We start from the raw sequence: 11,710 nt of genomic DNA, 5'->3' as shown, positions 1-11,710 counted from the left end.
CTTGTTTTTCCATAAGGCATGTGATTACACATCTAACTAATGGAGGAGAAGCACATTTGATGCAAGGTTTAGATCTGGCATGAGCAGAAGAAAATTTGATCCTCTTGGCCATGTGGAGTGATATATTTTCCATCGATTTGTCCATTTAGTAAGAGATTGTTTTCTGCCCCATTACTCAAGGAAAAACATTCAAAAGAAACAAAAACCAAGAGGATATAGTACAAATCAAGTGAATCAAATAAGGAAGCAAGTGAAGGAGGAAAAGAAGCCAATCAAAGAGGAGAAGAAGTAGCCCAAAACCACGTGGAAAAAGAAGGAGAATCAACTTTTCAACTAATAAAGATCATTCCATCCTACAATCCATGATTATTCATGCATATTTATAGAGTATTACAAAATTCATGAGAGGTTCACAACCTCAAGGGGAGCGTATGACAATTGTTGTAGCAACGTTTGATGAGTTCATTTTAGCCTCATGCACATTCAGGTCCACAATATTGACCTATCTTTTGGAGGTATATTGAGCTTAGGGGGAGCTATGCATGGTATGATATTTTCCTATATTACTTGACATTTTCTCATTATTTTCACTTAGTTATTTGTCGCTAATTTATATGTGTTTTTATGAGTGAAAGAGGAGCACATTTTTCAGCCATGTATACGCATTTGGTTTCCACTAATAGATGGTTCAAAATATGTGCAACCATGCATAGATTGTGATCATGACTCCAAGTTGTATTGAGATGAATTGTGACATGAAACAACCATGTATAGGTTCCCATATGCAATTTATTACAACCATGTACTTACCATTGTTTCATCATTTCACATTGGTATTGGGTCCAATCATTTGTAGATCAATTTATCATGGTGACAAACAAGTTTATGGAGTCTTTTTGCAGCCACATATATGGGATACTGATGATGTAATAGTCACAATGCATCATGTTTTTGAGTAATTGGTCCATAGGACATGATCATAACAGCTATGCATTTCATGGAAAATCTACGTAAAATGCTCATGGAGCCATGCACTTATGATGTACTATTTATTGGGTCATATAGCCATGAGTTACGAGGTCACATATGAGTATGTATGAGGTATTGTATCGTTGCTACAACCATGTATTTATCATGTATATGTCACTTGAGTCATGGTCATATGGAGTCTTAGTCCATATGGTGCTTCTATTTGTCAAAGGAAGCATTGTTGGCAGCATAAGCGGTCATTTCAACCCAACAATTGGTATCTCTACAAATTGGAGATGCCATGTGTTCATGGGGAGCATTATTTGTTCCTATTTACTTTAGCCATACATTGTTCTAATTATGATCTAATTGTAGGTGTTCATGTTATGCCTAATACTATTCTATGACAATGGGTTATTGGCCTCATGTGATGAGGCGTTATGGTAGTTGTTGTTATGTAGTTATGGGGGAGATTGTGTGTCGTTGCCTCATATGATGATGAATTTTATGATGTTGCTATGAGGAGGAGTGATGGTTTGATGATTACGTGTATACCGATGCATGTACTTGATGCTGCTCATAGTTACTATTATGATGATGCTGCATATGTTTTTAATGGTTGCCTTATGTTGGCATGTTGCTGCTAGAGGTTGAATGGTTGATATTCTGATCTGGATGTTGATTGGATATATGTGTTGCTTGTTGCTTCTATGGAGGCATGGATGATGTTTGATGCATTATATTCTAGACATGTAGAGATGTACTACTCCAGTATTTGTGTTTCAATTCTTGCTACCTGTTCATATGGAGTTGACTCTTTTCCATTGATTTCAAAAGAGGAGAGAATTTGGATGGATAAAGATCAACTTCAGCGTTGCAGTTTCATTAGAGATCAACCTCACATGTTGTTGAGGTTGACATAAATTAAAAAGGGGGTGTTTGTTGGCATTGTAGTATTGGAATTGATGTCAACATGGTCATGATGCTTCTATTTGAGTTGACATTGGGTTGACTGTGTTGGCATTGATGTCAATAATATGATGTCACTCATGTTGGTTTTTGTTGTCATTGATGTTGATCAGATGATGGCATTGATGGAGCTTGATGGCAGCATGATGGTCTTAGAGGAGTTGGCATGTGAATTGATAAACATGTCATGATGGTTTGTTGATGCTGCAAGATAGTTGGATGGTGCTGCTACAGTAGAGGATGCTGCTACATGTTGATCATGAAAATCTACATGTGATAGAGATGGTTCATGACACACTAGTTGAGTTGTCAACTAGGTCTTCATGTATATGCTTATGAGGATGAATTGTTGTAGTGATGTGATGGATTGATGATGGTGCTATAGAGGTGTTTTCAGATCTGTCAGAGGTGTTGCAGCTTGTTGTGATGTTTGTTGGAGAGTGGAGGACTTATTTGCACACTTTCCAACCTTGTTTGTTGGCCTTTAAGGTCAATTTGGTAGTGACACTTGGGATACATGATTGAACCACTTGTAGATGTGTTAGAGGATGTGTCAGAGGTTTGGAGGCTTGCACAGGAGTTGGAGAAGATGACCCAACAAATGGCAGAGGTTTTGGACTGAAGGATTGATGTTTTCACCTATGTTTTACCCCAGTCTCTCCATTATAGGCTCATGAGAGTGACTGAAAAGGCCCAGCCGCATGGAGGGAGACCAATGAGAGTGATTGTACCTTCTGGTCGAGTTCATACAGTGTCAAGCATGCAACCAAGTCATTTCACAGGATTTTCTCCACATTCCTCGTGTTGTTTAGAAGTAAATTAACTTGGAAATTCCTAGAGGCTTATATAAAAATTGAAAAAGGCTAGAAATGGTTTGAAATGGTCCTCCCATGATTTGAATGCATTTAGTGCACAAGTTGTGGTCTTAGTGGATTGTTTTGGTCCAAATTTTTCACCTTTGATCCTAGCCCCAAGCTCAATTTTTCCCTACAGGTTTTATATACTTGATCTTGTAGTTGGTTAATGATTGATTAAGAGTAGAAGGAATGTGTATGTGATTGAGAAGGTTGCAAAGTAGTAGTGTATGATTCAAACCTATTAGAGAGTGTAGATGCTTCATTCTATGAGTGTTATTTGGTGCATAATGAACATTTTTTAAGCATGATTCAGTATAGATCATAATTGAAGTTGTTGGAGTAGAGATTGTTTGGAGAAGTTTTTATTTGTTGCTAGAGTATACATTGGTGATCCTCTCACATTTGTTTTTACATAAGCTACTAATGAATTTGGCACATAGCCATAATGTCTTATGATTTTATTTGTATTATGCAACTTTCTATTGTTGTGAGGGTATGATTATATTCAGATTTGATGCGTCCATAGTATTTTCCATTGAAGAGCACTTTTTTTGTGCATTTGTTCTATTTTATTTGATGATGAGATCTTGCTGCTGAGAGCATGTATGCAAAGATGATTTCTTGTTGAGCATAGTGTCTTGGATCTAGTTTGAAAATAGATGAAAGGAGGTCTGCATAGTGGGAGAGGAGTAGTGACTTCATGAGAGAGGAGCAGTGATAGCAAAGCTTTAGTGAAAGGAAAAAGTTTATCATCCAATGGTAGTTGGATATTCCAATCAGATTTGGGTGAGTTTTGTTGATCATGGTGGCCTTCAATGATTGGTAGTCTGTAGATCCATAGATAACAAAGTCTTCCGAGTTGATCAATAGTATTGAGTATCCTAGCCAATGGATGTTGGAATTTTTTATATTAGGTCGAGTCTCCATGCTGATGGGAGTAAGCAAGCTATGTAAAAGGCCAATTTCTTGACTAATAAAAATTCAAAGCAGAGAAGCAACAAGAAAGGTGGGTTTTCTCCCAGAAGGGTTTCCACTAGAAATCTTGTGTCTCATGTGTGATTGATATGATGTGCATGTTTATTGTTTTGTATTTTCTTATGGTTTTCAATTGTGTTTATGTGATGCACATGCCATGATGTTTGTTAGCTATTGGTTAACATATGTGTGATTCAGTAATTGAAGTTATTCACGCCCCCCGCCCCTCCCCCCCCACAAACCCCACCCCGCCCCACCCCCCCACCCCCACCCACCCCCCAACCCCCTAGTAGTGCTCAAAGGTTTTCAACATGAAATTGGTGGAAAAAGTGGGATCATCCTCCTCTACTACCTAATTCCATTTAATATATTTTCTATATATGAAAAAAGAAAAGAAAAAATGTATAATTATGAAAACCAACATTGTTGGCATAACTATGCAAGAAATCCTAGTTGAAAACCAATATTCTTAGCAACTTGGATTTCCCTTTTTGATTTTATAAATTAATTTAATTTAATTTATTAATTAATTTATTTTTAGTTCAAACTAATTAGTTTGAAGGTTGTTTGTGTTTTAATAAATCTTTGCCAGCAACATTAGCGAAGCCTCCTTGAAGAAATTTGGAGCATATTTTCAAAATTGATATCATTCCATAGACATCAAAATATTTCGTAGTTGAAAAGTTCTAGTAGTAGTAGACAAGCCTTTTCTTCAGTCTAGCAAGCAATAAAAAATCCAAAAGGCATCAGATCCGAGGTAACCTAAAAGGGAACAATGCATATTATTCAATTTTATCAAATTTAAAACTATAGATATGGGATATATAGACTCATTTATCATTTCTCAAATAAAAATCTCAAAGAGGATTACTCTATATGAACTTCAAATTGAATTAATGATGGCATAATAAATTTACACTAAATGTTACTCCTTATATCCTAATGTCCTCATTCAATTCAAATACATAAATTCAATCGCGATCTACAAGATTAATTGAGGGATTATGAGCGATTATATCATAATTATATGAATGGGTAGTCCTATTGTCATCCTTCATGACCATGTAATCCTATCATTATTTGATAACGTTCAAATCCATAATAATTTGCCACCCTTCTCGACCATTTCACCAATCCATTCAATAATACCCTTAGTTACCATCCCTAATTTTCCTTGTAACAATTGTTTGAAGGAACATTTTGAGGTCTAAGATTCCAACACTGCAATGGGAATTGTAATTTGCCATGATCCTGAAGGATAAAAGTTCTTAGCTGCATACCCCAGAGTCAAGAAACTGTTGGAAATATTGAGAGGGGGGTGAATCAGTATTTCTTTTTCCCACTATTGTTTTACTAGTTAAAACATATATGTTCAGAACACAAAATGAACAGCAGGAATAAATGCTTTTATTAATATAATTGTGCAGTAAAATAAATACAGTAAATAGATTCTCACAATTGGTTGCCAAGCTCCAACTTGGATTTTGGTGAGGCTCCAACCTCCTGAGCACCAACTCTATTTTTCCAAGACACCAATCTTGGACTTAAGAGCACTAACTCCCAAGGACTTCAATCCTGTTCTATTCTGAGGCTCCAACCTCTTTGGTATACACTGGTGTGCTGCTGTGCTCTTTTCAGCTTCCACTGCTTCTGCTGCCCCCTTTTCTTCTGCTGCTTCCACTATCTCATGTTCAAGTTATGCCATCAACCAACGACCCCTTCAGTTCTCTGTTTTTGCTGCTTTTATATGCTCCATCCCCCTGTCCATTTGTTTCCTCTTACATGCTGACTCTTTGGCTTCCTCCTCACTTGATCGCTTGACACTTCGGCTTCCATTCCTTTGCTTCTTCTGTCTTACAGGCTTTATCGGAAGCGTTCCTTAGGCCGAAAGCCTTTTATAACCATGGACTTACTAAGAATCGAAGCCACCTTTTATCGGTGCTTTATAATCAACCATCGGAAGCCACCAACCGAGCCTTTAATAAACCATCACTGAGCGCTTTAATCAACCCGCCACACTTATAGACATATATGGAATTACCATAAAACCCCTCATGGCCATATGTAACCATATAATATCAATACACAGAACTAGCATAAAAACCGCTTAACTCAATGTACGCGGATCTCAAGGATTATATGGCTGCTTTCATAAATTCGGCGGGTCCGGATTTCGCAACCATAACAAAACTCTTAAGGCCTAACCTCCGATGAGGAGCGGACCCGATGCTCTTTTAGACTCCCTTCTATACTGGTTTCGGGTCCGATGTATATCGGCGCTCGCTTGTAAACAATAGACCCATTCCTCCGATGTAACGCGGACCCGATGCCTCCTTACATTTCTTCCTAAACTGAATTCGGATCCGTCATATCGGCGTATTCCTTATCGGCGAGTCTTGATGGGTTGCGGACCCGATCTCCTTTAGGCTGCTCCAAATATAATTTCGGCTTCGGATGATTTCGGCGATCGCTACCTCCGCTGCTCCGATGCGATACAAGAGTTCTGCGGACCCGATATGATTTTACACTTCACTTGATAATAGTTTCGGCTCCGTATTTCGCTGATGCGATAAGGATTCTTTGCTCCACGGACCCGATATGCTTTCTATTTTGCTTGATAAGAGTTTCGGCTCTGGATTTCGCTGATGCGATAAGGATTCTCTGCTTTGCGGACTCGATATGCTATGCACCACAGTTTATATTTTATCGCATCCGCCTCCGCCCAAAGGTAATTCGTTGGCGATCGGCGATCGCTCGCCGCGGGTTATATTTGTATGCATCCGCCGATACAAAACCGGACCCGATCTCCCTTTAGGTTGCTCTCTAATATGACTTCGGCTCCGGATATCGGAGCTCTCCACTTCGCAAGCAATTCTTTATCGGACCCGATCTCCCTTTAGGCTGCTTTCTAATATGACTTCGGCTCCGGATATCGGAGCTCTCCACTTCGCAGTCCCGAAAGGCTCCACTCCTCCGATCTCCCGATCGCCGATTAGATCGGGACCGTCGATCTGGATTAGTGATCTGACGGCTCACAGCTCATCGCACTATTCCCATGTCTCCTGGACCGTTGATCTGGAAGGTCAAATGGCTCCTGTGTATGCTCTCGTCGTTCTGATGGAAAGTCTGGGCATGTATATATTAGTAGTTCATTTGATCGCCATCAAATGAATTCCTATATGCTCTGATAGCTCCGATAGCTCCTCTGATGGCTCCTCTTGCTCCGATATGCTCCGATAGCTCCGATAGCTCCTCCGATGGCTCCTCTTGCTCCGATATGCTCCGATAGCTCCTCCGATGGCTCCTCTTGCTCTGGCACTCCTCCGATATGGCTCCTCTTGCTCTGATATATGTGGCTCCTCCGATATGGTCTGCTCCTCTTGGCTCCGATATGCTCTGTCTCCTCCTCTTGAATATTGCCATATTGACATCAATGAAAATCTGTGTCCAATAGAAACAATTAAAGAAGGCAGGTTGGATGAATTTCTTTGAGAAATTTGAAGGACATTATGTTAAAGTTACTAGGGAATTCACGAGGGAATTCAATGGAATGGAAGTAGAGATAGGGGACATCATATTGAAGGTAACTGAGTCATTTTTCGCTAAATCCATAGGACTTCCAAGAACTAGTAATAATTGGTTCAAGTGCCAGAAGCTCAAATATGAATCATGGAAATCCCTACTAAAGAACCCCGACATGGACTTCACAACATGGAGAATGGTATTTTCGTACTAACATTTAGAAATAAATGGAGAAATTGGTTGTTTATTTTGCAAAAGTTTATCACCTGCAGAGGAAGGTATGGTGTCATCCTATTCTATCATGTTTGACTTTTAATGCATTTTCTGAAGGGGAAGGAGATAAATTTTCCTTACTATCTACTTAATATTCTAAGAAAAATGGCCTTCAACATTCAAAGGAATTCCAAAAATATTAATAGGGCCCTTTATCATTTCTGGCTAATTGAAATCCTTGTCGAAGTAGAATTGAAATCCAGGTGTGATTGTTGGAGGAATTTCTTAATAAAAAAACATTTTATTGAAATTTTAGAGGAAGAAACAATTCCCAAAAGAAAAGGAAAAAGAAGTAGGGTTTCATCAAACCCTAACCTCAAAATAAGAACATAAAAAAAGAAGAACAACTAGTTCAAGAGATAGAGGATATTGGAATCACCAAGATAGAGGAAATTTTAGTGCCAGAAGATCCATTTGATGAAAATTTAGACATGCTTGAAGCAGAAGAAATTCCAAGTTCACCAATTACCTTAGGAGAATCATCAAAAGAAAGTCAAAGAAGGAAAAAACTAAGTATCATTGTTTTACCTGAGCTCGAAAAAAAATGTTAAAAGGAAAAGTTCATAGAAGGCAAAATAACCAGAAAACAAAAAGAAATGTAGATGAATTACTAGGAGTATGATGAAAGGAAACAATTTTGTTTCATCTAAAACATTGAAGGTGGCAGAGGTCCAGAAGCCAGAGTCACCATTAGTACCTAAAATGAAAATTCTAGAGATTTGATGAAATTCAACAACAAACATATGATTATTTTGAGCCTTGGAGAAGGAGGCACATAAAGAAAAGGTAAACAAACTTTCTCCTCTCTTTGAGCAAACTTTCAATAATGACATTCCAATACCTAATAGTCCTGTACATAATGACGATGATCCATTATATATGGAACAAGACATTATTAAGGAATTGAGAGAGGAAATAGTTCAAGTAGAAGTTTGGAAATGCATGTAAAAGGAGAAAATGAGATGATTAAAAACAAAATGATAGAATTCTTAAGTGCATGTACTACCCAAATCATAAAATGTGGTCAATTTCTATGAAGAAGAAAGTTGTTAAGCGTAAACTGGATATCCTAATCCAAGCCTCTGAAATTATTCTCTAAATCTTAGTCTTGTCACAATTTTCAAAAAAATTCTACCGACATGTATGCGGACATGCAACACCCTAAGTGTGGGGGAATGTTGAGCCAAATAATTAGCATCCTTTTTGACAACCTATTACTTAGTTTTTCACTCATCTACCACAAAAATCCTTATAAGTCACTCATATTTTCATTATCCTATTACTATTCCATGAATAATCAATCATCAGAGCTGCATAATATACAATAAGGTAAAAGTCCAATAGTTTCCTAGTTATATGTGTTTTTCTTTATAAATTTGGCTCAATTTGCATAGGTCATGAAAATTAACACATTTTGCTGCCTTAACAACATTTTGTAGCTGAATCCAAGGTTCAGGTAGACTCCATGGAGAAAAAATCAACTTGAGCACATGGATAGGCACTAAATATTTCCTATGTGGTACTTCAGCTACCGGGTGCAAGAAAAAGTTCACTAGTTGATCACAATAGAAAAGTCAAACATTCGGTCAACTAATAGATGCGCATGAACTAGACCTCTAGATGACTTAGAAGCCGATCAAATATTATGCGAGCATGATTAAACTTCAAGGAATGAAAAATCGACAACCAAATAACGATGTGTCTAATTCTATGATTCACTTCCTTGATAGAAAATGATAGATATTAGAATTTCAATATAAATAGAAGGCTTAGTTGTCATTCACTTCTCAGGTTTCTAACAATCAGTTTCTTAATTTATTAATGTAAAAGACATATAATTCGCTAAGAAGCAAAGAGACATCCATTATCATCATCTTTTCCTTTGTTAATGTTGGCATTTTTATGTCCATGTACGCACTATTATGATTTAATAAGATGCTTCCCATTGTTACTATTGTACCTTGATGAGAAGAGTACATATTTGGTAATCAAGTTTCTGAGTAGTTTTAGATCTCATGCTCCAGCAGGGGGTCCCTTGTCGCATGCGAGAAGTGTAATTTAGTAATTCATTTTCATTTATCTTTCTATGTTTTAAAATACCATGTTTTCCACCATTTCATTTCGTAGATTTTTGCCCATTTGTTTTATTTTTTTTTGCATATATCAAGAACTTGAATAAAAGTCAAAAATTCCACAAAACATTTACTAGTCATCTTTACCATTAGTTATTTACTTTTGTGTTCCTTTCAAGTCTCAAATTTATATATATGATAGGACTTCTTGCACAACTTTATATGCATATCAATGAGTGGATTCTAAGCTTTGCATAAACACAAGTCTTTAATTCTCGATGATCGATTTCAATTACTTTCCTAGTTAATTGTTCAAATACTTTGTTTCATTAGATAATTATCGTTTATGGTTTTCCTTTACCTCCCATAGAATATAATTTGATTTCTTTCGTAGAATACACTATATTTACATTCTTTAAATTATAATTTTAAAAAGCTTTCATAGAATACATAGTTTTTACTTTCCATATATTAGAATTTGAGAGTTTTCATAACATACACTACCTTTACTTTTCATAGATGAGATCTCATATAGTAAACTGTCTTTATATTTCATATCTTATACTGTCTTTATATTTCATATCTTATAATTTGATTGCTTTCTAGTTTGAATCAATTAGATTAGATTTGTTGCTTCTTTAGATTAGAAACTTATTGCTTTGTTAGAATAAACTGTTTTTGCTTTCAATTGAAGTAGTAAATCTTTACTACCTTTACGATCAATGAACATGTGTGTGCTCTATTTAGATTTAATCTCATAAGTAGATTTCATTTAATTTCTTAGAATATATTTTGAATCCTTTGATCATTTATTTATTAGAATACAATTCTTGTTTAGCATTGAAATTGAAAAACTAATATCCTAACACATTTAGTATAGTGTACTTCATAAATGTACAAACATGGATTGATATTTTAATGCAAGTAATTTAACACTCAATTAAATTACTGAATTCTCTCCACTTATTCTTTTCCCTTATCTTTTTCTTCCCCAAACTTTGACCCTCCCTTGATGTTTTCCTTTGCCCATCTTCCTCTCTTGTTTCTTTCCTTTCTTCTTATAATATCTTTTATTCCTCCCTATCATCATACTATCACTTTCCTTCTCTTTCTTATTCCTTCTTTCCTTTTAATATTACTTTTATTTACTAACTTTTTTATATTTGTTGTTTAATGTTAGATATTACCTTCTTTATCTTTCCTTCATAATTACATTTATCATCTAATTTATATTATTATCATTTACAATGATTGTCCCATATTACTTATAATTATATTTATTATTTAATTTATATTATTATCCTTTACAATGATGGTCCCATATTACTTAGTATTATTAAACTAATTTAATGTTATACCATGTACTATTTTTTTATATCTATGCTTTCATTTTATCCTTCTTCTTTATATGCTTTTATTTGTTGTAGTTTAATATTTATTATTATCATTCTATTGTAGTATAGTCATATATTACTTAGTATTATTAATCTAATTTTATGTTATACCATGTACTATTTTTATATCTATGTTTAATATATGCTTTCATTTAGCCTTTCTTCTTTATATTCTTTTATTATATCTAGGTAGTATATATTTTGTGTTGAGGCAAATTAATTACCTATCATTTAATTGTCAACCCGAGGGTTTCATAAAACTTGCAAAGTGTGCGTGCACTGTATATGCTAGAAATTAACTTTCATTTAGATCAATCTAACTACGAAACCAAATAACAACAAACCAAATTCACCTATTCTAATTCAACAATCAATTCAAAAGAAATTATAGTACACCATGCAGAATTGAAATTACATGAAATGAAAGCAAAAACAATCATTCTTAACCTCTCATAGAGGAAAATATATGAAAGCAAATAAAAATAATTGCTCTTAAATTTTAGATAGGAAAGAAAATAAAAACAATCGCTCTTAACCTCTAGGTAGAAAGAAAATAAAAACAATCACTCTTAACTTCTCACACAGGAAAATATATGAAAGCAAATAAAAATAATTTCTGTTAACTTCTAGGTAGAAAGCAAATAAAAACAATCGCTCTTAACCTCTAGGTAGAAAGCAA

Source organism: Pinus tabuliformis, chromosome Q (assembly GCF_031772625.1).
Source record: "Pinus tabuliformis cultivar Carrire ecotype Pingquan chromosome Q, CPIR1, whole genome shotgun sequence".
Lineage (NCBI taxonomy): Eukaryota > Viridiplantae > Streptophyta > Pinopsida > Pinales > Pinaceae > Pinus > Pinus tabuliformis.
The sequence above is the reverse complement of the archived record's forward strand: the minus strand, read 5'-3'. Positions refer to the sequence as shown.